At 41.1% G+C, this 27,586-nt stretch overlaps 1 non-coding gene and 1 pseudogene across 1 annotated transcript; one reads left to right on the top strand and one right to left on the bottom strand.

The window, feature by feature from the left end:
* Positions 1-6,290: 6,290 nt before the first annotated feature.
* Positions 6,291-6,397, bottom strand: LOC131235992 (small nucleolar RNA R71). Its single transcript, XR_009166477.1, has one exon. It is a non-coding gene; the product is annotated as a small nucleolar RNA R71 (small nucleolar RNA).
* Positions 6,398-16,906: 10,509 nt separating this feature from the next.
* On the top strand, positions 16,907-26,831 carry LOC131235989 (subtilisin-like protease SBT3; annotated as a pseudogene).
* Positions 26,832-27,586: the final 755 nt, after the last annotated feature.

The following is a 27,586-nucleotide window of genomic DNA, read 5'->3' as shown; positions in this document are numbered from 1 at the left end:
TTTGCAAATGGGAGGGTTTGTCCTTATCTTTGTCATACGCGTAATATGAAAGTAGAATGAATGAAATTGTATTAATAAGAGAAAAATGAAATCTTACAAAGATAATCCTTAGTCATCCAACAACTGAGGCATAGATGACGATGTCTTAGAGCTAAGGTCTTCCTTGGTTTATCAACTTGGGCGTAAATGAAGGGAATTACACTATGAATAAAATTAAAATTAAAAGTTCTCCCTTGGTTCAATGATGTGGGCATATAGACAAAGGGAATTACACTACTCCTAAGCTAAGTCGGTCAAATGTAGCAATGTAGATGAACTACATTACACTACTCCTAGGCTAAAGCTAGTCCATCATAACAGCGTAAATGAGTTGGGATTACACTACTCCTAAGCTAGGACAAATTAAGATAAGATAAGCAATGTTGTGTTGTAATGTTGTGTTATGTTAGGTTGGCAAGGTCTTGGAGCTTTTTGATATTTTCCCTATTTATAGAAATATGAAGCAATAGATGGAGAGAGACCTTTGTAGTCACTAATAATGTTTTCTATTGAGGAAATAATCATTTGAGCCCGTAGATAGTTGTAGCTTGTTATGCAATTAATGCCATGTGTACTAGTTGTTTGCCATGCATTGGGCATTAGTTGCACTCACATCCTCCACTCATTATGCAGATAAGAATTCTTCTTGTGATGCCATATGTTCGTAATCTTTATCTCTTTATTCGTTGGAATGTGTGTTATGCATTGTGAAATTTGGCCAACTTGGCACTGTTGTTACATTGATTCATAGTTCCTTAAATGGTTTTACCTATAAGTAATTTTATAAAATACTATCATGTCTCCACTGAATCTTTCATTAATTGTGATGGTATTTTGGTCAATACTCATTGTTGGTCATAAGGTCACTATACTGAACAATCACTTTTGCTATGTGAGCGAGAGACATGACTTTTTAGATTTTAATTATGGTCGCCCATTAGAGTAGTTAAAAGATATTTCACTTGTTTTTTTTACTGAGATTTCATTACCACCCAATTAAGTAACTAGATCTAACAACAGATGTGATCAACCATAAACACTTACACCCCGTATCCTTTTGATATATAAACACTTACACCCTGTGGATGTTCAATCCCCAACTTGTGGTCTACTTGATCCCTGGACCTGACTCATTTTTTGGATCATATCTTAAAATAATATGAGAAAAATGGATGGACGGGGTGAATTTCTCAAAAAACCCCATGGTAGGCCCCACCTAAGTTTCTAGGGCAGGACCTTCATGCGGGAGGCTTTCATAGGAAATATATGTGAGAGAGATTCGGTTTCATAGGTTTTGTTTCTCCACTCTCCTATAAAATTTCACATTTCTCCCTATAGAATCTCACTATTCTTTTGAAACTTTCACCATCCGACTACTAGCATAGTGCCAGCACTCGACCTCATGGGAAGGTAACATGCGGTCGAGTGCATAGTACCTTTATATATATATATATATATATATATATATACATAATCATTTTTTTGATAATTAATGGACAAAAATACCCCTGCTTTGATATTTGGTCTCCTTACAGAGCTTTTTTTCTTTCTTTTTCTTTGTTATTTTCCTTAGCTTTTTTTTTTTAATTTTTATTTTTTACATACACACACACACCTCCACACACTCACGCTAGTGGAATTTCACCACCTATGGGTACTCGAACCCCGGACCGAGAGTTGAAACTCCTGAGAGTCTACCACCCGAGCAAGAGTAAGGACCCTTGTTTTCCTTAGCTTCTTTCCTTTTCAAACATGTCTTCTAGGGAAACTACATTCACCCCTTTCGACTACATTTGTTTACGTACGTTCACCACCATCAACTTCTTTGATGTATAAGCACCACCGACAACTTTTAAGGCCATACAAAACTGTTGTTTTTGTTCCAACGATCACGTTTCTTAGAGATAAAAGTCATCGATACATGAAAGATTTTTTCAATGAATTTTTTTTATTTGTAGAATAATATTTTCTTAGAGATGGAAGCTACTTTTAGTTGTGGATAGAAAAGGATGGTTGTGGTTGTTATTATCATGGAGAGAAGTGATTGTCGAAAGGGATTTAAGGTAAATAAGGATGGTTGTGTTTGTCATGTGGAGGACAATGAAAGAGATATAATTTAGATTTTGTAATATATTACCTTGGTTTCAGTGGTTGTGTGTTAAGGGTCTACATTATTTGTGTTTAGGGTATAGGTTGTTATGTGTAAATGATTTGAATATGGGTTGTCATGTTTTAAGGGTCTAGGTTATCATGTGTTAAAGGTTTAGGTCATAATTGTCATATGTTAAGGGTCTAGGTTATCATATGTTAAGGGCTTGGGTAACGGTTGTCATGTGTCAAAGGTATAGGTTGTCATGTGTGAATGGTCAAGGTTGACACATAGTACCTAGGCCCTTAATATATGACAACCTCGACCTTTCAAAAGCTATGGCTATGGACTAGTACATTCTTTCGCTACAAATCTAGTTTGTAGCCTTTGCTCAACCTTGACCCTTCAAAAGTACTAATGGTTACAAACTAAAACATTCTTTCACTACGAATCTAATCCCGTGCCTTTGTTCCATTTTGGTAGTGAATGCATGACAACCTAAAAAAGTAATGGCTACGGACTAAAACAATCTTTTGTTATGCATGTAATCCGTATCCTTTGGTCCATTTTTGGTAGTGAATGCATAACAACATTGACCCTTAACACATGACAACCTCGACCCTTAATTGTTGAGGGTCAAATATTGCATATCAGACCCCAGTTATTGCATGGATTTATGAATATAATACTGTTTAATGGCCTGTTGTAATCGTGTTTATGATGCAAGGTGCAATTACAAGCTTGAACTGGAAAGGATGCTAAAAGCATAGATTTGACGCTCTGGCATCACCAAGGCATTGTACGAGACTCCATGGGACCAAGATTGAGGATTTACATACCAAAGATCAAAGAAATTCCAGCGACTTACTTCAAACGGGACTGAAAAACGTCCAAAATGCAAGATCACAAGGTTCCCACCATCTAATCGGCTCGAAACTTCATACATGGCCTGAGGACCATAAATTAATCGTACACATCGAATTTTAACTGTTTGATCTCTGTAGAAGTGATCCAATGGACAGATCATCCCATAAAACAGCGATTTGGGGCCCACCTGGTATCTGAATGCGCTTCAATTTTGGTTTTAACAGTATACATGAGGTGTAAAAGTGGATGGATGGATTGGATTTTGCATATACATCAAGACGAGACCTACTTTATGAAAGTGGAGTGAACAGAAGCTGTGCACTCGCTGTGCACTGAGTGAACTAAGTCGGTCAGCAGGTGCTGACCCGACCTCTCTTACTAAAACGGAAGTTTTCATTTTCAGTATTCTTACGTCTGATTGACGGTTCGTGATCGTGGGCCCCACCCATCATCCCTTTGACAGAGCTGAACCGTCCATTGCATCCAGAATGGGGGTTTAACTCACGCCTAGATGTCCTTTTGGCATCATGCAAGTTTCTTCACGTTCCTAGCCGTTAAACGTAGGATGGACGGCGGAGCAGAAAGATCAGTGGACCGCACCTAATCCAAGCCAAACAAACCATTTCTAAACGATTTTTTGAGGGCATTTCAATGGAAGGTGTGGATTTCCTTCCTGGCGTCAATCAGTGGGACACCAGCCATCACAACGTAGACGTGCGCGTCAACTCTGTTTCGCAACAGAGGTTGCGTTGCGTTCCTGTGGGCCACCATGATCGATGATTCAGATAATCGGGACCGTTCATTAGGCTTAAAAGGGCCCTATAAACATGGCCTAGGTGGCGAAATTTCAAGATACACCGGAGATCAGTCTCCATTCGTCCAAACAGAAGATTGACGGTGTAATGAAAAAGATAGGTGGGACACACCAAATTCGGCCTAAAAATAGTCCAATTTTACTAAATTTTCAAGGGCGATCCAATGAATGGATTGGATTTCTCATCAACTCCCAATAATGGGACCCACTTTTAACACAACGTAAGACCGTACGCAGGGATTGCGCAAAACTTCCGCATCTAATAAGCGTAAAGAAAACGCCCGCTGCAAGTTTCCACCGACAGCTCCCATCCACCAACTCTCGGCTGCATATAAGAAAGAAAGAGAGAGAACGTGAACGGGTATTGAACTTTCCAGGGACCGTCTGCACAAGAGAGAGAGAGGGTGGAGGACGTCTTCACGGTGTTTCTTTTTTTCGTTAATTTTTGTCTTGCTTTTATGCTTTCTTTTTTTAAGGGATTTTAGCCTCACCACCACCATGTTAGGCAAAACCTCTTAGCTAGGGCTAAGAGGTGAAGCTTGTAGCGTGATGGGAGAACTATTTGTTTGTACCTTTTGTTTAGATTGAATTGATGTTGATTTTAGTTTAATTAAGGAAATATTTTTAGTTTTCAATGGTCTGTTGTGACTAAAATTACAATGGGTCTGTGATAGTTTTGAGCATGTTCCTTTCTTTTTTATGTTTATGACGTTAGAAAGCCCTATTGTTCACCATCGTCTCCTGGGCATGGTCGGATGATGGTACCCTTCCTAACCTTCATACATTATTGATTGGTTGGTAATTAGTTTAACTCTGTTGTTTACTTTGTCTCCTGGGCATGGTTTGGTGATGGAATCCATTCTAATTCATATACCTTTCATCTCTTAAAAACTATATCAAAGGAAGTTCAGTCTTGATTTTCGTGGTTATACCCTTCAACTGGATGAAGATAGACTCTAAGTCCAGTTGAGTTTTTGATGCAGGCATAAGATCTCCTTGATCTCTACAAGTGGATCCTCTGAATCCCTAGTTTCCTACCGTTGAATTCTAAATTTTAGATAAATATTTCGACATTATTCCTTAAATTCAATCGATATAAATTTCATCTTAGTCTAGTTCTACTTCTACTTAGTCTTAGATTACGTACAAGTTTCAATCCCTTGGGATTCGACCTCGGTCTCACCGAGTTTATTACTACATCACAACCCTATACTTAGGGAGTGAACAAGTTTTTGGCGCCGTTGCCGGAGATTGACGGCTATGTTTTTCTAAGATTAACTACTTTTAGGATTTGTTTAAGAATGAGATTTTTTAATTTTAAGATAGAAAGTCTTTCCCTTTTTAGAAACTAACCCAACTTTCCCATTTTGTAGGATTTTGAGATAGGTTTCTAAATTGGTAATTTCTTTCTTAATTTCTTCCTTACTATTTCTAGATTAGGATTTGTTTTCTTTTTTTTAGCAAGTTTCTAATTCTAACTCTTTTAAAATCTAACTTTGTTTCCTAATTTATTTTTTGAAATTTTCTACTTGTAGACTTTTTGTTTAGAAACTAACTTTCCTATTTTGTAGGCTTTTAAGATAGAAATTTCTAATTCGGTAAGCTCTTTCTCTACTTTCTATTTTTTAGATCTCTTTTAGTAACTTACTCTCTAGTTTAGGACTTTCCTAATTTATTTTAGAAAATTTCACTTTCTTTTAGGAATTTCTTCTTTTAGAAACTAGTTTACTTCTATCTTTATTTTTAAGAATTTTCTAATCTTAGACCTTCTCTTTAGAAACTGACTTGTTTTTTTTTCTTTTTCAGGTTTTTAACTTAGGGACTCCAATTTGGTAACTTCTTTTCAACCCTCTCTTTCTTTCTAGATTTTATTTTCCTTTCTTAGGATTAGGTTTCAAATTTGATTGAGGGCTGCGAGTGTTTCATGCCCAAGTGGGCCCGTGACAACACTCGACGTCTCTTGACTAAAGGAGGATTGGTTGAGGGGTTAACTATCCATCGCAAGACTAGACACCACTCAAAATCCCCTGAGTTAATTGAAGTGATAACTGAAAACCAACCTCTTCTACCCCAACCTAGGGTGGAGAACATTCAGGATGAAAATGAGGTGCATCAACCAACCCCGCCTCATACTCATGAGATTATTTACAACCAGCGGGGGTGAGTACGCCTTCATATATGATTTTTCCTGAAAATATAGGACATATGGACATCAAGCTAGGGGTTATCTAACTCCTTCCTAAGTTCCATGGGCTTGAATCCGAAGAACCATATCTACATTTGAAAGAGTTCGATGAGATCATAACCACTTTATATTTTCAAAATGTGTCTGAGGACACAGTCAGGCTGAAACTCTTTCCTTTTTCCTTGAAGGAGAAGGCTAAGACGTGGTTACATTCACTGCGTCCTAAATCCATTGGCACATGGAATGATATGCAGAGGGAATTTATAAAGAAATTTTTTCCACATCATAAAACGATTACCCTTAGAAAGGCCATCATGAACTTCACCCAAAAGAAGGATGAAACATTTTACCAATGTTGGGAAAGGTTCAAGGATTTGGTCAGTTCATGCCCACAACACGGCTTTGAAACGTGGCGCATTACAAAATTTTTCTACGATGGACTAACATCTTCCATGGCCAAATGGTCGAGACAATGTGTAATGGAGAATTCATTAATAAAAATGTTGACAAGGTATGGGATTACCTCAATAGTCTTGTTGAAAAAACACAATCATGGGACTATTACCCAAAATCGAACACCATGTCTAGGACGACTCAATCTAAGGAGAAAGGTGGATTGTATCTCTTGAAAGAAGAGGATAATCTCAAGTATAAAGTGACTACGCTCGTAAGAAAATTTGAGGCCATGAAAGGAAAGAAGGATAAGGTTAATGAAAGTGTTTGCGGCATCTGTGATTGCAACATTCATACAACTAAAAATTATTCTACAATACCCGCCTTTTGAGAAGTGTTGAATGAACAATCTGATGCTGTAAATACTTATCGAAGACCTTTCAATAGACCGACCTCTAATACTACAATCCTGGTTGGAAAAATCATCCAAACTTTAGTTGGAGAAATGGATAAACTACTACCCCTCAAGGTTTCTTCAATCAAATTCCAAATCAAAGGAAACCTTAAGAGGATCCAGTTCAAAAACATATTCGAGAACAAGAGCTACTTAATCAAAATTCGGCACAAGCGTTTCATAATATCCACACAGCATTAGGAACGCTTGCATTGTCTATTTAAAGGATAGAGTCACAATTAACAAGTGGAGGGAAGGGGATGCTTCCTGCTCAACCTCTCCCCAATCCCAAAGCGTAATATGAAATAAGTGACCCTAGCTCTTCAAATCAGATGAAACAAGCTAAATCCATCACCACTCTTAGGAGTGGTAAGATCATTGATAAAACCATCTCGATTATAGCTGAAAAGCCTAAGGACCTGGAAGTTGATAACAATGATGGATCTAGTGATGCCCCACAAAAATTAGAACCAAAACTTTTAGAGAAGCCAGTTGCTCCATTTTCCCAATGATTGGTTGCACCAAAATCTCTTTCTAACTCTCAGGATATTCTAGAGGTGTTAAAACAAGTAAAAGTCAACATTCCTCTACTTGATGTCGTAAAACAAATACCTTCATATGCCAAATTCCTGAAAGACCTATGCACCACTAAAAGACGGCAGAGTATTCAAAAGAAGATCTTCTTGACTGATAAAGTGAGTGCCCTCCTAAAGCAAGACGTGCCGCAAAAATTCAAAGATCCCGGTAGCCCAACCATATCATGTGTAATCGGGGACTATTGAATTGATCACGCACTTCTTGACTTAGAAGCGAGCGTCAATCTGATTCCTTACTCGGTATACAAACAGTTAGGTTTGGGTGAATTAAAACCCACCCTAACCACACTACAACTTGCTGATCGCTCTGTTCGTTTACTAAGAGGTATAATTGAGGATGTGTTGGTCCAGGTCGATAGATTTTACTACCCAGTAGATTTTATTATCCTAGACACCGAACCCATCAATAACATGAGCACTCAGATTCCTGTCATTCTCGGTCTCCCATTCCTTACCACTTCAATCGCAATTATCAATTGCAGGAATGGTGTCATGACTATCTTTTGGGAATATGACATTAGAGTCTAACATCTTTTTCAATAACGGCAGAAACTTAGAGGATGATGACAATTTCCACGACATTAACATGATTGACTCTTTCGTGGAAGATACAACACCTCTGACCTTATCCTCTGACCCTCTAGAGACATGCCTGGCCCACTCCCATGATTTTGATGATGACATAATTAGGGAGACGTGTGCCTTACTTGATACTGCACTGGTACTTAAAGTTAACTAATGGAGGCCACAATTTGAAGAATTACCACAAACTGATGTAATGCCTCTACCGTCTAACCTCAAGCCACCGAAGCTTGACCTAAAACCTTTGCCCTCTGATTTGAAATACGCATATTTAGGTCAAGATGAGACATACCCGGTGGTGATCTCTGCCCATTTAGAGAAAGAACAGGAGAGTATGCTCATATCTACTCTCATTGAGCATAAGGGAGCTCTTAAATGGACGATAGCGGACCTTAAGGGAATCGACCCCTTGATTTGTACTCACCACATATATCTTGAGGATAATGCGAAGACCACTCGGCAATTACAACGTAGACTAAATCCAAACATGAAGGAAGTGGTTAAGGCCGAGGTTCTTAAACTATTGGATGTGGGTATCATATACCCCATATCCGATAGTCAATGGGTGAGTCCAACTCAGGTGATTCCTAAGAAGTCCGGGATCACTATCGTTGCCAATGCTAATAATGAATTCATGCCAACTAGAGTTACTACTGGTTGGAGAATGTGCATTGACTACAGGAAGCTGAATACCATCACGAGGAAGGACCACTTTCCTTTGCCCTTCATTGATCAAATCTTGGAAAGGCTAGCTGGTCATTCCTATTACTGTTTCCTTGATGGGTATTCGGGCTACAATCAGATTGAAATCGCCCCTGATGACCAAGAAAAGACCACATTTACATGCCCCTATGGCACCTTTACTTACAAAAGGATGCCATTCGGATTATATAATGCCCTTGTCACCTTTCAACGATGTATGATGAGTATCTTTTCTGACATTGTGGGAAAATATCTAGAGGTCTTCATGGACGATTTCTCTGTTTTCGGTTCATCTTTCAGCGAGTGCTTAGAGAGTTTAAATGTGTGCTGAAAAGATGTGAAGAAAAGAACTTGGTACTTAATTGGGAGAAGTACCATTTCATGGTTCATAAGGAAATTGTCTTGGACATATTTTCTCGTCCAAAGGAATCAAGGTGGATAAGGCAAAAATTGATCTTATCTCTAACCTACCTCCACTCAAGAACATACGGGACGCGCGATCCTTCTTAGGACACGCTGGGTTTTACAGAAGATTCATAAAGGACTTTAGTCTCATCTCTCATCCTTTATTTAATCTACTTCAAAAGGATGCACCATACGAGTGGACTGAGCCATGTCAGGAAGCTTTCACTAAGCTTAAGGGCATGTTGACTAGTGCACCCATCATACAACCACCTAACTGGGGCATTCCTTTTGAACTTATATGCGACGCGTCTGATTATGCTCTTGGGGCGATTCTAGGCCAGATAAAAGATAAGAAACCCTACGTTATTCATTATGCGAGTAAGACTCTAAATCCTGCCCAAGTGAACTACTCGACTACAGAAAAGGAACTCTTGGCTGTAGTGTTCGCTTTGGACCAATTTCGGTCATACTTGATCGGATCCAAGATCATTGTCTACACTGATCACGCGGCGCTCAAGTATCTTCTGCCTAAGAATGATGCTAAGCCCCGCCTGATATGATGGATCCTCCTACTCCAGGAATTTGACGTAGAAATAAAAGATAAAAAGGGAATAGAGAACTTAGTGGCTGACCATCTTTCTCGCCATAATCCCTCTAATTCCCTTGAAACGACACATATCAATGACATTTTCCCTAATGAACAATTGTTCAGAGTCTCCCATTTACTTTGGTTCGCTGATATTGCTAATTATCTTTCACAGGTTCCATACCGATACATTAGACTGCGCAAGATAAGAAGAAATTCTTTACCAAGATACGCAACTTTTTCTGGGACGATCCATATTTATTTAAATATTGCCCAGACCAGATCCTAAGGAGATGTGTGTCAGACGATGAGCATCAGAGTGTCATCTCCTTTTGTCACTCATAGGCCTGTGGTGGTCACTTTTCTGCTAAAAAGACCACGGCCGAGATTTTGCAGTGTGGCTTTTATTGGCCCACTATGTTCAGGGACACTCATGAGTTTTGTAAGGCTTGTGAGTGTTGTCAGAAATTGGGAGCATTCCCGTCGAAATATGATGCCTTTGAATCCCATCCTTATCATAGAAGCATTTGATTGTTGGGGCATTGATTTCATGGGACCTTTCCCCCAATCCTTTGGAAATTTGTATTTTTTGCTCGCTGTAGACTATGTCACTAGATGGGTCGAAGCAATTCCGTGCCGACACAATGACCACCGCACAGTCATTAAATTCTTAAAAGAGAACATCCTTTCTCGGTTCGGAACGCCTCGAGCCATCATTAGTGATGGGGGCTCACACTTTTATAATAGACCATTCGAAAGCTTAATGAAGAAATACGGTATCTCTCACAAGGTGAGCACCCCATACCATCCACAGACAAGTGGACAAGCTGAGATTTTCAATAGGGAGATCAAACATATCATAAAGAAAACGGTTAACCCTAATCATAAGGATTGGTCAACCTGATTAACCGATGCCTTATGGGCGTACTGTACTGCGTTTAAAACCCTATTGGAACGTCTCCTTTTAGACTTATCTATGGGAAGGCTTGTCACTTGCCTGTGGAGTTGAAACATCAAGCGTACTGGGCGATCAAAAATCTGAATTTCAATCTAGACAACGTTGGCTCGCTATGTAAACTTCAGTTGAATGAACTTGAAGAAATTCGGAATGACACATACGAGAACTCGAGAATTTACAAGGACAGGATGAAGGCGTTTCATGATCAACATATTCTGCGAAAAACATTCATCCCAGGTCAGAAAGTCCTTTTGTATGACTCTCGACTACATCTCTTTCCGGGTAAGCTTCGATCTCGTTGGACCGGCCCTTACATTGTTGTTACTGCTTATCCTCATAGCGCTATTGAGATAAGAGATCCCAACAATGGCAAAGAGTTTAAAGTAAATGAACATCGATTAAAACCATTTGTCAAGATATTTGATTTAGAGGACATGTCCATGCCTCTGACTGCTCCTATTTACCAGGATTGACCTCCTAGTCTGATGGAGGTATAGGTAGGTTTATTGCTTTCATAGGACTAGGGCAGTTTGCTTTATACATTGTTTTAGAATAGTTTGCTTTTGTTGGTTTCTCTCTTGTGCTGACCCACTCTCATGCTGAGATCTCTATGAAAAAGTCTCTCTCAATTCGCTATTCAGGTACTATCTTCCCATCACTTCTCATTTACTTTTGATGTCTCATGTGCTTGGCATGCTTATTTCCTTTACATTGAGGACAATGTAGATTTTAGGATGGGGGTGGGAGATTAGGTAACCTAATTAGTATTTTCTGGGTCTTAAGGGTGAAAATTGTGAAAAATTTTCAAAATTTTCTGGACTTTCTTGTGAATTTAATGTGATTTTGATGGCCATCTTGGATTTAGACTTACAAGATACATGATGTTGGTGATTTATGTCTCTTGAATTTAGTTGTCTAATAGATTTCACAGTTGAGAGCGACATATCAATCCATGATTAGAAGTTTTGAATATTGATTGAATCATAATTTTACATATCACATCTCGCTTACACATTGAGATTTCAGTTCAATATTGAAGGACTAACTTGGTAATCACTAAGCATGAAAGGAACTATCCTAGACAATTTTCCTATCATGATCAATAGAAGAAGAAAAAGAAGAAGTGAAGAAAAAGAAAATACCCAGGGTTGGGCTAATGGTCTTCACCATAGGTTTGCTCCCCATAGGTGAAGGTTCAATTCCCCACAGTTGACATTCGGAAAATATTGGGCGACTGATCTTCACCATAGGTTTGCTCCATATAGGTGAGGATTTGATTCCTTTCATTAGCATGACTTTTGACGAAAAAGCAAAAGCAAGGGTTGGAATGTTGATCTATGAGGCAGGTTTTGGTTTACGTTGTTGTTGACCTGAATGCTCTTGTGGAGTGCTAAGGATTTCACGAAATAGAGAAATAAACCAGGATGATAAGACAAGATTTCACTATACACTCATGGTACTCAATGTTAGAATTTTTCTAATCGATGGATTAATGCTTAGAACTTGATTATGAAATTTACCGTGCACTTGAGTCCAGGAGAAAGTAATGCCCAACATTCATGAATCTTAAAATTCTATGATCTGAATTATCTTTCAAAAGTCACTCGAGTTTATAAAATTTTCCTATAAGTCTCAACTTAATTTTCGCATATTTTGCTCGGGACTAGCAAAATGCTGGTTAGGGGTTGTGTTGAGGGTCAAATATTGCATATCAGACCCTAGTTATTACCTAGATTTATGAACATAATATTGTTTAACGGCCTGTTGTAATCGTATTTATGATGCAAGGTGCAATTACAAACTTGAACTGAAAAGGATGCTAAAAGCATAGATTTGACGCTCTGGCATCACCAAGGCATTGGACGAAACTCCATGGGACCAAGATTGAGGATTTACACACCAGAGATCAGAGAAATTCCAGTCACTCACTTCAAACAGGCCTGAAAAACGTCTAAAATGCAAGATCACAAGGTTCCCACCATCTGATCGGCTCGAAACTTCATACATGGCCTGAGGACTATAAATTAACCGTACACATCGAATTTCAACTATTTGATCTCTATGGAAGTGACCCAATGGACAGATCAGCCCATGAAACAGCGATTTGGGGCCCACCTGGTATTTGGATGCGCTTCAATTTTGGTTTCAACTGTTTACATGAGGTGAAAAAGTGGATGGATGGATTGGATTTTGCATATACATCAAGACAAGACCCACTTTATGAAAGTGGAGTGCACAGAAGCCGTGCACTGAGTGAACCAAGTCGGTCAGCAGGCGCTAACCCGACCTCTCTTACTAAAACGGAAGTTTCCGTTTTCAGCATTCTTGCGTTTGATTGACGGTTCGTGATCATGGGCCCCACCAATCATCCCTTTGGCAGATCTGAACCATCCATTGCATCCAAAATGGGAGGTTAACTCACACCTAGATGTCCTTCTGGCATCATGCAAGTTTCTTCACATTCTCAGCCGTTAAATATAGGATGGGCGGCGGAGCAGAAAGATCGGTGGACCGCACCTAATCCAAGCCAAACAAACCATTTCCAAACGGTTTTTCAAGGGCATTTCAATGGAAGGTGTGGATTTCCTTCCTGACGTCAATCAGTGGGACACCAGCCATCACAGCGTCGACGTGCGTCAACTCTGTTTCGCAATAGAGGTTGCGTTCCGTTCCTGTGGGCCACCATGGTCGATGATTCAGATAATTGGGACCGTTCATCAGGCTTAAAAGGGCCCTATAAACATGGTCTAGGTGGCAAAATTTCAAGATACACCGGAGATCAGTCTCCATTCGTCCAAACAGAAGATTGACGGTGCAACGGAAAAGACAGGTGGGACACACCAAATTCAGCCTAAAAATAGTCCAATTTTACTGAATTTTCAAGGGCGATCCAATGAATGGATTGGATTTTTCATCAATTCCCGATAATGGGCCCCACTTTCAACACAACGTAAGACCATACGCAGGGATTGCATAAAACTTCTGCATCTGATATGCGTAAAGAAAACGCCCACTGCAAGTTTCCACCGACAGCTCCCATCCACCGACTCTCGGCTGCATATGAGAAAGAAAGAGAGAGAACGTGAACGGGTATTGAACTTTTCAGGGACCGTCTGCACAAGAGAGAGAGGGTGGAGGACGTCTTCACGGTGTTTCTTTTCTTCGTTAATTTTTGTCTTGCTTTTATGCTTTCTTTTTCCAAGGGATTTTAGCCTCACCACCACTATGTCAGGCTAAACCTCTTAGCTAGGGCTAAGAGGTGAAGCTTGTAGCGTGATGGGAGAACTATTTGCTTGTGCCTTTTGTTTAGATTGAACTGATGTTGATTTTAGTTTAATTAAGGAAATATGTTTAGTTTTTAATGGTCTGTTGTGACTAAAATTAAAATGGGTCTTCAATAGCTTTGAGCATGTTCTTTTCATTTTTATGTTTATGACGTCAGGAAGCCTTATTGTTCACCATCGTCTCCTAAGCATGGTCGAATGACGGTACCCTTCCTAACCTTCATACATTGTTAATTGGTTGGTAATTAGTTTAATTCTGTTGTTTACTTTGTCTCATGAGCATGGTTTGGTGATGAAATCCATTCTAATTCATATACCTTTCATCTCTTAAAAACTATATCAAAGGAAGTTCAGTCTTGATTTTCATGGTTACACCCTTCAACTGGATGAAGATAGGCTCTAAGTCCAATTGAGTTTTTGATGCAGGCATAAGATCTCCCTGATCTCTACAAGTGGATCCTCTGAATCCCTAGTTTCCTACCGTTGAATTCTAATTTTTAGATAAATATTTCGACATTATTCCTTAAATTTAATCGATATAGATTTCATCTTAGTATAGGTCTACTTCTACTTAGTCTTAGATTACGTACAAGTTTCAATCCCTTGGGATTCGACCTCAATCTCACCGAGTTTATTATTACATCACAACCCTATACTTGGGGAGTGAACACTAATGCATGACAACCTCGACCCTCAACACATGACAACATCAACCCTTAAGACATGACAACCTCAACCCTTAATGCATGACAACCTCGACCCTCAAAACATGACAACTTCGAACCTTCATGTCGTATATTTATATTAATAGAGCAATTTAGAATAGGAGCCCTTGAAGGAGGCAGACCAAAGGCTTAAATGGACTACATCATAAGAAACAATGGTGATTGAACTCCTACTGTCGAAAACTTTTTCTTTTTCTTTCTTTCTTTTTTTTTAAAAAAAATACAACTATATATATTTGTTGGCGCTCTAGATTCAAATGTTACTGATGACCATTTGAGACAAGTTTTTAGCCAGTTTGGGGAATTGATACATGTTAAAATTCCTTTGGTAAAACGTTGTGGGTTTGTTCAATTTGCTAACAAAGCTTGTGCAGAGGAGGCTTTACTGATGTTGAATGGAACTCAGCTAAGAGGGCTAAATATTCTTGAAGGCCTAACAAAGAATTTCTTTTTTCAAAAAGAGGAACTTTCATTAAGAACGACCTATACAGCACAGGGATTTTGGGTGCCCCTGGGACAAAAAACAGGGGCACCTATCATAAAGCCGGTAGCAGGCGACCACCAAGAACAAGACTCAAAAGCTTTACAACTTCACATGGTGCATTCTAACGGCACCTAACCCCACTTTGTCTAGAAACAGTAGACCTCGAACACAAAGCGGGAGATCCTTAATTTGATCAAAGATCATAGTCTTCTGTCCCTTGCTACCCTCCCTCGCCATGCCATCAATCGGCCCATTTCCTTCTCTTTGGATAATTAAGACTACAAAGCAGACTGACCAACCTAAGTTTTTTATTCTAGAAACCCAAGGTTTCCATTGCCAAGAGGTTTCGAAAGACCCCGAGAGGAGGCCCGCCGCGACCCTCAAGTCTGTTTCTACTTCAACCTTAAAGTGCCCTCTTTCCAAACAAATCATGAGCCCATAAAAAATGGCCCGAAGCTCCACACTATTATTCGTCCCCACCCCATACCCAAAAGCAAATGCAAAACTGAAACTGTCATTATCTTTCCTGCATATCCCACCTCCCCCAGAGAGGCCTGGATAACCGTAAGAGGAGTCGTCGACGTTGAGTTTTACCTAGCCCAAAGCCGGCCTCATCCATTTGATAATCTGCACTGAACGGACTCTCCTTGACATGGGAGGATTGCACGGCCCATTTCCCACAAAATCTCTGTCGTAGCTTTGATGATCACCTAAACATGCTCTAGCCCATTTAGTAAATGCGAGCAATGGACATTGCCACCCTCATGGGACAGTTCTCTTGCTTGGTCCCATTTCTTGTTGTCCAAAGTTCGCAATAGATAGGAATGATTCTTGTATGGGCTAACGCAGCACCTGGGGTAGCAGCTTCCTTCCATTGAATCATCTTATCGAGTAATGAGGTTTGGGGAAGCAGAGATATGCCACACTCAGCAGAAAAGTGCGCCTAGATTTTACCTGCCATTTGACCATTGAGAAAAAGATGCTGGACCGACTCCTACTGTGGACTAGAAAGGCTTTCATCGGTGCAGCAGGAGCACTTGGATGCCAGCTGGATTCCTTTAAACTGCACCCTGCTGTCCACTGCGGTTGCTCCTTGAATCAATCTCCACATAAACAAAGACATTTTAGGGGGGAGATTACTCTTCCAGATCCAGCTGTGCCACCACTTGGACAAGGACACTCCTCTGATCAGCCTCCAGGCTGACTTGATCGAGAAAGCATCCGTTGGATCGTGCGGCCAAAAAACTGCAGAACTTTCTTCAGATGTGGCAAAACCTCCATGAAAGACGTGGTTGAGCGTGTCTTGGGTCAGATAAGTGCTGACTGACGAGGGGGGAGAGGGCCTGCTAGGCCTAAAAATTCTCTAACCTGCAAGGAAGACAGCATGTTCGGGATAGGGCTACAAGCTAACTACCTGAGGGGACCCAGCCCCATCCAATTGCAGTCCCACAAACTGATGCAGCCATCGCCAATCTGCCACTGAACGTTACTGTCTAACGTTAGGAAAAATCCTCTGATATCTTTCTAGTAGGGGAATGCCTAGGTAGAAGTGGGAGCTGCACTCCCAACCTCCAAGTCACATCTATGCTTAGCTCTCATATGCGCCACCCATGTGCTTACCTTGTCACCATATTTCACATTCCATACCAACTTCATACATAGTGCCAACACCATTTCTTTCAATTTTCTCACCCCAAGGCCACCCTCCTCAATTGGCCTGGTAATCTTGTTCCATGCTACCCAATGGAGTTTCCTTTTCTCTTCAGTCCATCCCCAAAAAAAACTGAGCAAAACAGCGATCCAAGTTTGCCATCACTTAAGAAGGAATACACGTGGCTGCCATGATGCGACTGGGCATACTTCCCAGCACATGTTTAATGAGAATTAGCCTACCTGCTTGGGACAAGAACCTTGCATTCCATCCACTGATTTTGCTTCTTATTCTATCCATGAGAGGTTGAAAAGTAGCTGAGGATATTTTACCTCTGAAAAGTGGAACTCCCAGGTATTGGACGTCCGTGCGAGCTTTTGAGAAGCCTAACGTTCTCTCCATGTTCTTGGTTTTACCTGTTGGCACTTTGTTGGAGCATATGAAGCAACTTTTGTTGTTGTTTACTCTTTTGCCTGAAGCTTCTTTAAAGGATGAGAAAAAAAGACTTGCCTAAGAGCAGCGACTCCTTGCTTCCATTCACAAACAACAGGGTGTCGTCTGCGAATAACATATGAGAAATAGTGGGGCAGCCCCTCTGGACTTTAAAAGGCTTACACCACCCTCTGTCCACTAACCGTTTGAAATTCATAGAGAAGATTTCCGCTACTAGGAAGAAAAGCCCAGGCGAGAGGGGATCCCCTTAACGCAGCCCCTTGGATGATTTGAAGAAACCCGCCGCCTCCCCATTAATGAGAACCGAAAACTAGTTATTGCCCTAACATGCTTCCATTATCGAGATCCACCTTTCGCTGAAACTAAAACGAGCCAAAACCTGCTTTAGCACGTTCCAGTCCACCCTGTCATAGGCTTTCTCTGGGTCCAGCTTTAGGATAATGTTTCCTCCTCTGATTTTCCTGTTAATGTTTCTCATCGCCTCCAGTGCGATAGTGATATTTTCAATGATAGATCTACCTTGCACAAATGCCCCTTGCTCCATGGAGATCAGCTTGGGGAGCACTTTACAACCTGTTCGCAAAAATTTTAGCGAAGATCTTGTACACAACATTGCACAGGCTAATTGGACGGTAATCAGCAAAAGATGAGGTAGCCGGGCTTTTTGGAATAAGACAAATGAGCGAAGCAGTGAAGGCTCTAGGCAGTGTACCGCAGTAAATAATGAGCATGCAGCCTTATGGATGTCCTCCCCTACTATGATCCAGCATTCAATAAAGAAAGAGGACGAGAATCCATCAGGGCCTGGGGCCCCGTCCTTCAAGATGGTGAAAGCTGCCTCTTAGGTTTCCTTGATGGATGGCAGCTCTAAGAGATCTTCATTGTCTTGGGCCGTAAGGATGCTAGGAAGAGGTTGCAGGAAATCACTATGCAGCTGGGTAGCGTCCGCCTGAAAAAGTTGTTCAAAGAAGTGGATAGCAACTGCTTTGATTTAATCCCTGTTAGAGATCGTGTTCCCGCTTTCATCCTTGATTGATGTGATCATGGCCCTCCTTGCTCTCTCACTGGCTGACGCATGGAAATGCTTGGTTTTTCTATCTCCTTCATTCAGTCAAGAATTTTTGGCCTTCTACTTCCAAAAGACCTCTTCCATGAGTTCTAACTGGGCCAACTTTCTCTTGGCTGTCAAACTCTCTTGGTAAATCTCTTCTGACCTAGTGTCCTGCATCCTTTTTTCCACCTAGACTAGCTCTTCCTCAGCTTCTTGAACCTGCAAGAAAACATTACCAAACACCTCTTTGTTCTAGACTTTTAAAAGTTGCTTGGCCTTCTTCAATTTGAGTTGAACGTTAATCGTGGGCTGGTGGGAGCATGTTCCTTCCCAGGCTTTCTTAATTAGCATGTGAAACGAGTCATGGAGCGTCCACATGCACAGAAAATGGAAGGGCCTGATGGCTGGCTGATTCTGCTTGGGGATGGACAGGAGAAGAGGCACGTGATCGGAATTCACGCGGGCCAAATGCTTGACGCGGAAGGTCGGGAAGGCAGCCACCCACCTGTCATTGATGAGGACTCTATCCAACCTGGCCCATATTCGGTCATTCCCAATCTGATTGTTGCTCCATGTAAATTTATTACCCTTAAATCCTGCATCCAGTAGGCCTGCATTTTGGACTGCAGCAACAAATTCATTCATACTCTCTACCTGCCGTGCTGGCCCCTCCCTTTCACTGGAGTCAGTAACTGCATTGAAATCACCTCCCACAACCCGCGAAACCGACATGCCTCTACTGTTATTCTCTAGCTCCATCCACAACTGTCTACGAAGAATGTATGAGCACCTGACATAGACAATGGAGAGCAATACTGGGACCTTGCAATTCTGCAATGAGATGTTTAAGGAAAGCAATTGGCTTGAGCTAAAAGCCACAGCCACATGAATATTGTTATGATAGAAAACCCAAAATTTACCCCCCAACATCGCCGTTGGAGCAAGAGGAATGAAAATCCAGCTTCAGCCCAATGGTTACCCTCCTTTCCTCTCTAGCCATTGGCTCTAGGATCGCAACAAGCAGCGGATTGAATTTCCTGATAAGATTCTTCAAGGTCCTGATTGTATGCCTGTTACCTACTCCACGAGCATTCCAAATAAGGGCGCTATCCATCCGTAATGCACCAGGAATTTACGGCTCTTCTCTTCAGACGACGAAGCCTGCAAAACCATTCTCCTTCCTCAATCAGCCTAGCCACTTTCCTGCTTGATGCATTTCTTCCCTTCCCTCTCATCATGCGACCACCTTTGATCCCCTGACCTAGAGTATTCTCCCCTCCAGGCAAGATTTCTCCCTCTTGGGAGAGAGGATGCTGCTCTATGTTAGCTTCTCTAACTCATGAGGAACAGGTTGAGGCCCTTCCAGCACCTCTACCTAGCTTGCCTCAATCCGCCTGTCTTCTGAATCTCGAAAACTTCTTAAATGGACTAGACCATAAGAAAACTTCTAATGGCGGTGATACACCATCTGTGGAGTCCACCATCGCATATGTGTGGAATCCACTTTATCCATTAACTTCGAAATTTTATGCAAGACCATGGTTGGAAGCATGATCAACATTTGCTTGTCATTTTGACCACACCATAAGAAAATAGTTTGTATCAAATGGACACAATTATAAGTTATCAAGTGTTGTGGGCCACACAAAGATCATGTTAGCAATAATTAGCATCTTATCATATGAATAGTAGGTTGCAAAGAAAATAAATGAATTGGATCTAGGTTCCAATAGGCCCAATAACCAATCATGTTGATGTCACTTTCTCGGGATTAGATAGTATATAACTTTTTCTCCACTCAAAATCCATATAGTTGCCAATCCAAGGATGTGGATAATTTGTTCCAAAAATATTTTCAAAACTTGTCAATGACTAGTTTAAGAATATTTGAAACATCCCTTCCTTTTCGAGATTTTGACCATATTGCATGCTAGTACAGTCAAAATCCCTAAGGATCATTCATTACGAGAGATACCAGGAGACCATTGCTTGCAGCTGGTCAACATTTACTTACATTAAGGATCGTTCATTACAAGAGCCTTAAACCAAAGCCAGCATTTTTGCTCCCCTATTTTTTTCCACTTCCCTATTTTTTTTCTACCCGTGTTTCTCTTAGGGGGAAGGGGGGACAACAAAGAGGTGAAATGACAGTCCATTTGAAAACTACAAAGGAAACTAAAAACAAGTATGAGCTGGGTATGGATACTCTTAAAGGCAGTGTATAAGTATCACTCTCCCCACTCGTGAAAATCCAGGCCATTCATCACGTGAACCCCACCATACTTGTTAGATGGCACAAAATCTAGGCCTATCTAATGTTGAAAATTGTAGTTTTTGAAAAAAAAAAAATTAAAAAGAAATTTTAAAATTTCAGAATTTTCGTTTTGCCCCCAAAATGCCTTTTGGAAATTTTCAAATAAAAAATGTAGTGTGTGCTTTTGTCCTACATCGGAAATGAAAAGAGAAAATTTGTAGTTTATATGTGGAGGTGTGTATAGCATTCTTACTTAGAGATTTCGAAATTAAGATGCTCGTGTTGCGTGTTCTAGTGCGTAGCACACATACGCACGCACGCGCATGCACTCGAGCACGAGCAATGTGATTGTAGTAGCCTCATCCACATCTCTCCTCATCCATCAAATCCTCCAATAAGAACTCCATCATAGAATACTGTAAATACGTCCTTTGTTTAAGGCTGCCAAAAGATCTGTTGCGTTAAATTGTTTCTAAGTGGACCCTTTGTGATTGTTGCACACAGGATCCAGATAGGCTTGTCTTATCTTGGAAGCAATTTGCCTATAACCCATCAACAATTGATAAGGGGGTGAATCACGCTTTAAGGACAATGTATATTTTATGTGATTCAGCCTAGTGAAACGAAAATAATTAACATTATTTTATTTTTTGGTATTTCCAACACATTTTTCCAACATCCAATCATCAAGTGGGGACCACACGGATGTAGAATGTGAACCATTGCTCTGCATCTTTTTATCCATCCAAACAAGATTACCAGACCAACTTAGTTTCCATCTTACGTCATAGATGCAGTGGGGTTCACCTGATTAATCTTATAATGATCCAAAGTGGATCCAGACCACCTGGGTGGGTCAGAATTTAGGCCTCCGCATGGGGCATGTCTATAATGATCCAATCACTTCACCCATAAGGGATGAATATGAATGAAAGATATGAGTTTTTTCCAAACATTTTCTTTGAATTCAAAAGCCGCATGATGGATGGACCATGCCCTGAAAGTCTTAAAGATAAAACGATCGTGGCTGTTCAGCCTGGGTTAAGATGCGAGCACCATCATTTTAAAAACTATTGGCTTGGGGAGTGAATTAAGTGTTACCTGGGTACCTGGATAACACTAACGTGGCACCATTCCATTCGCTGCAGACAACTGTTAGAGAAGGACGATGTATGTTCCGGCCGGATTCGCTGTGTATATACTTACCCGTGAAAGTTGGTAACATATTAGTGGGTGATACACTCACCGTAGGACCCACTTTGATGATTTGTTGTATATCCATGTCGTTCATCCGTTTCTCCCGCCCATCGTAGTAGGTTACAGAATTTATGCAGATCAAGGAAAAAGTGGTGATTGAGTACTTCACCGTTAAAATTTTCAAAAGGCCCGTTATAAAGTTTTCGTAATGTTTATTTTCAATCCAACCTCTTGATAATGTCAAGAAGATCTGGATGAAGATAAAATAAAAAAAAGTAAGCATGATCGAAAACTCTTGTAGCCCACAAAAAGTATTTAATTGTCATTCATCACTGCTATTGATATAGAACACCTAAGATTTGGATTTTCTTAAGGTTTGTGATCCAGGCTAAAATGAGATGGAAAAATAGATGGATGGTTTTGATATATAAAATATACATCAAAGCCGCCTCCACTGGATTAGGGTAACACCCACTAACCTGTTACTCAGGCAACAGCTAATCCACTCCCCTCCATTGACAGCTTCTGGGATCCAACGAAATGTGCCACGTCAGGGTAACATCTGATCCGCTCCCGTAGGCTTGACTCTCGATCGTATACATCTCATTGTTGTACAAGAGTCCAGACTGTCCAAATAGCCAACCTAATTGGTGGAGTATCATATCCTAAGAGAGACAAGGATGATTGTAACCATCTGATCTTGACCACATAATTGTTAGCACTCCAAATGTGGTGTGGCCCACAAGGATCTTCGAATGGCTTTATTTTCAGGGAACCCATTCTTCCTAGTGTGGAACATAAGATGAGTGAATTCGATGGCGAACACTCAATGCGGTGGACCCCACACACAATTTAAATGATTTGATTTGTGAGACATCCCATCTCATGAACGGTTCCCCGTTTGATAAGTTGCCTGAGTTTTAAATGAGCCTGATTATCGAGGCCCAGTCCGAACACAGGTTGGCGAACCTGATGGACGGGGTGGATAATATCCATATGTAGTCCTCCATCAAGGTAGCAGATTGCGTACTGAGTAAACTGTGTGCGCAAAACTATGATTCGTGTATTTAATCCACTCCGTCCATCCATTTTACAGGTAATTATATTGCTTGACCCTAAAAATGAAGCATATCCAAATCTCATGTGAACCACACTACAGGAAACAGTGTGAATTGAACATCTACCATTGAAAAAATCATGGGAGCCACAGGAGTTTTGGATCAAGATGATATTTTTGATTTCCCTTCATCCATTTCTGTGTGATCTTATGAACATGTTGGATGACAAATAAACATCACAGTGGACGCTAGGAAGGTTTCAAATGTGGAAATCATTATTCCCACTGTTTCCTATGGTGTTGTCCACTTGAGCTTTGGATATGCTTCAATTTTGGGTTCAACCCCTAAAATGAGATGAAAAAACAGATGGATGGAATGGATAAACAACATACATTCATGGTGGTCCCAACACTCAGTACCATAAAAGCCTACTGAGTTACTAAGTACACAGTCCGATTTCCTCCATCAATGTCGGCCAATAGTCATGCACCCACTAACGGGCAAGTGGTCCTGCTAGCGTTTTCGCTATTTTAAACCATCCATTTCCTAGACATCACTTCAATGGTTAATAGTGCTTTATCAGTGTGATCTTAAAGATGTTCCATTAATTAGTTGTAGATATCATGTTCAAAAATGAATTGTCGTCTATGACCGTAAACTCTTCACACGTTGCAGTAACTTTTCTTCCAACCGAAAATCTTTTTTTTTTCCTCTTTCTTTCATTCAACGTGAGTTTGTAGCCAACGGATCAAAAAGATTAGGACTATACCATCAGATGGTTTTTTAGAAACAAATCCATCCATAGTAAACTGTCCAAATCGCGAACACGTGGACTCCACTCGCACAGTTTCAATCGGATTGAAATTGTGATCATCTGACAGACGTGGATTTTGATAATGCGTGCATATGGCACCTGTACGGTGGAATGATGTGTGATTATAATGCACTACACACTACAAGAGCATCATAGAGCTCGCTCATCTACGTATGTTTATACATGCATTTTGCTTGGTTAGCTTGCAGAAGACCGAGGCCGTTGCGTGCTGTCGGTCAGCATCGTTTATTTCCATCCAAAGATCGTTACTTAAGAGAGTCTTTCTACTGAAATGAACGTATAAAAAACTGCCCCCCTTTGTAAACCTCGACGATGTGAAAAGGCCAGCCATTTGACAGCTACAAGGAAAACGAAATTATAGAAGCGTCCAATGGATACTCGCGAGATTAGGATATAGGTACCACACTAACGACACGTGCGAATGTGAAAATCGAGTCTGTGCATCCTGTGATCCCCACCGTATGTGTGAAATAGCACAAAAATGGGGCGTCCAGTCATATGGTGGGGGCCACATGCATGTCAAATGTAGACAATTTCTCTGAATCTTTCTAGCAATCCATTTCATCCATACAGTTTCAGGTGGTGTTCTCCCACCTTACTGAAAAAACAAAAAATAAATAAAATGTGGGCCACCGGATGACTAGACCAACTTAATTTCCACCGTACGAAACAGACATGGTGGGGTTGACCTGAATAATGACATCGATCTTTCGCACATGCGCTATGGTGCCGACCTTGGAGATGGTAATCATCAAGATCCAATTCGCCCAAGTAGCCGTTTCATTCACTATAAGTATGTGCACGGCCTCTTGGTTTCCCATGCAGCTTCCATGGCGACTCCTTCCAACTCTCTTTTCCATGCATGGCTTCTTCTCTTCTTCACCGTCCATCTTGTGCCATCGGCACTAGCCGCTCGGTCCACCTATATTGTCCACATGGACAAATCAGCCATGCCCAAAGCATATGCCAATCACCACCATTGGTATTCGGCCACCATCAAATCTCTGAGTCCCACCACTGCAGGGGATCATGAAGAGAGGCTTGTTTACGTATATGATAATGCCATCCATGGTTTCAGCGCCGTCCTCTCTCGCGAGGAATTACAAGCACTCAGGCAATCGCCAGGCTTCATCTCTGCTTACAAAGACTCAACAGTTACAATGGACACAACCCACACATACAAATTCCTCAATCTCAATCCGTACACCGGACTATGGCCTGAATCTAATTACGGCGAAGATGTGATTGTTGGTGTGATCGACACTGGTGTCTGGCCAGAAAGCGATAGCTTCAAAGATTTGGGAATGACCAAAATTCCAGAAAAGTGGAAGGGAGAATGCGCGCCAGGAGAAGCCTTCAATACTTCCATGTGCAACCGCAAGCTCATCGGCGCACGCTACTTCAACAAGGGCTTGGTGGCAAACCACCCTGGTCTAAACATCTCGATGAACTCGACGAGAGACACACAAGGGCATGGGACCCACACATCATCAACGGCCACTGGGAACTACATTCCAGGTGTATCATATTTTGGTTATGCCAAGGGAACCGCTTCTGGTGTTGCTCCTTATGCTAGGGTGGCCATGTATAAGGTCCTCTGGGATGAAGGAGGCTACTTGTCGGACATCCTCGCAGGAATGGACCAAGCGATCGCGGACGGAGTGGACGTGATATCAATCTCGATGGGCATTAATGAGACCCCCATGTATGAAGATCCTGTCGCCATTGGGTCATTCGCAGCCATGGAGAAGGGTATACTAGTCTCATCTTCGGCAGGCAACGACGGTCCATCCCTTGGAACCCTACACAACGGAATTCCATGGCAATTGACTGTTGGGGCTGGCAGTATTGACAGGGAATTCGTCGGGACGTTGACTCTAGGTAATGGGTTAACCATCATGGGTCGAACTCTTTTTCCCGCCAATGCATGGCTAGTGGATATGCCATTGATCTACAATGAGACCTTCAAAGCATGCAATTCGTCCTCATTGTTGTCACAGGCCAAAGGATCCATTGTTGTGTGTGAAAACACCAGCTCAGTCTTCGAACAAATGTATTCGGTTTCTGATTCAAACCTCACCGGAGCGATATTCATATCTGACCAAGATGACCTCGAATTCGCATCTTTTTCATTCCCAGGAGTTGTAATTAACCCGACCGATGGCAAGAAACTCATATCCTATGTGGAGAATGACGATAATCCGACGGTATCATTGAAATTCCAACAGACCATTGTTGGGACGAAGCCTGCGCCATTCGTTGCTGCATATACTTCTAGAGGTCCTTCATGGAGTTATCCTGGTATATTGAAGCCGGATATCCTCGCCCCTGGTTCAAGAGTGTTGGCAGCTTGGATACCGAATGCACCAGTGGCTCGTATTGGGTCCCGATTGATTTTGTCAAGCGACTTCAACATCATCTCCGGGACATCCATGGCTTGTCCACATGCATCTGGAGTGGCTGCGTTGTTGAAGGGGGCCCACCCTGATTGGAGTCCAGCTGCAATCCGATCGGCCATGATGACAACGGCAAATCCTTATGATAACACTTACAATCCAATCTTAGACAGTGGGAATGATTACAAACCAGCCACTCCGCTCGACATGGGGTCTGGCCACATTGACCCTAACAAGGCGCTGGACCCTGGTCTTGTCTACGACGTGGATGCGCAAGACTACATTAATCTCCTTTGCACAATGAATTACACAGCTGAGCAGATCTCAGCAATCACTAGGACTCCTTACCAATGCTCGAAACCATCATCCGATCTCAATTACCCATCGTTCATTGCTTTGTTCGGTAACAGTTCTTCACAGACCCAAAACTTTCAAAGGACGGTGACCAATGTCGGAGACGGTGCATCAACTTACAAGGCTGAGTTGACGGTCCCGACAAAAGGGCTGTTTGTTAGCGTCCAGCCCGATACACTTGTGTTTCAAAAGAAGTACGAGAAGCTAAGCTTTACTTTGACTGTGAGGAACAGTCCAAAGAGGGGAAAGGAAGTTTCGTATGGATTTCTTACTTGGGCTGATGATGGGAAGAAGCACACAGTGAGGAGTCCTATAGTAGTTGTTTAGGATCATTCGACGAGGTTGAGTCTGATTTGGAATAATCACCAATAAACATTTCTTTGTTTTGGATTTGCATGTTTTTTTTTTTTTCTTTTTTTTTTTTTAAAAAAAAGATAGGTAGGAGCACACCATGTGAAACTTTGTTGCTCAAACTTAAAACTTGGTTGCTAAATCTTATAAATGCTTTATAAAACTCGATTCATAAATTAAAAGACAATGCCCCATTTCACGTCCTGCAATTCAAATATAGAGTGTGCACCCTCAGACCTAAGTTACAGTCCATGACTGGTACACCAAGTGTACATAATTTCACTCATTATATATTTGTTTGAAGTGTAATTTAATGTATTATGAGTTCACACCGAATTAGGATCTATACATTCACACAATTGCATGCTTTTGTCCATCGCATTCACGACTGCATAATTAAATCTAAAATTCAACTACATCCACCCATGTGGGACTTTATTCAACTGCAATATCAAATACCGTTCAATATAATCATGATCATAAATACCTCCAAATGAAATCTAAACATCAATAATGATAATAAGAAAACTAAATCTCCCAACAGCCAATCATATAAACAATTTATCCATTCAACGCAACGAGCTCAGTTTCCGTCAGATACAGCCATTAGTCTTATATCTCATCCACCAACCTACTTTATTCGACGTTTGGAATGGATGAATGTTGTAATGGAAAACTATTGTACTAGAAGAATGTTGAAATGAAAGTATGTTGTAGTGGATGAATGTTGAATGGTGGATCATCGATATTTATTGTGGATCACCCATATTCATTATGGATTATCGATATTTTTACTGTAGATCATCGATATTTAATGTAGATC

This window comes from Magnolia sinica, unplaced genomic scaffold (genome assembly GCF_029962835.1).
Source record: "Magnolia sinica isolate HGM2019 unplaced genomic scaffold, MsV1 ctg102, whole genome shotgun sequence".
NCBI lineage: Eukaryota > Viridiplantae > Streptophyta > Magnoliopsida > Magnoliales > Magnoliaceae > Magnolia > Magnolia sinica.
The sequence above is the reverse complement of the archived record's forward strand: the minus strand, read 5'-3'. Positions and strand labels throughout refer to the sequence as shown.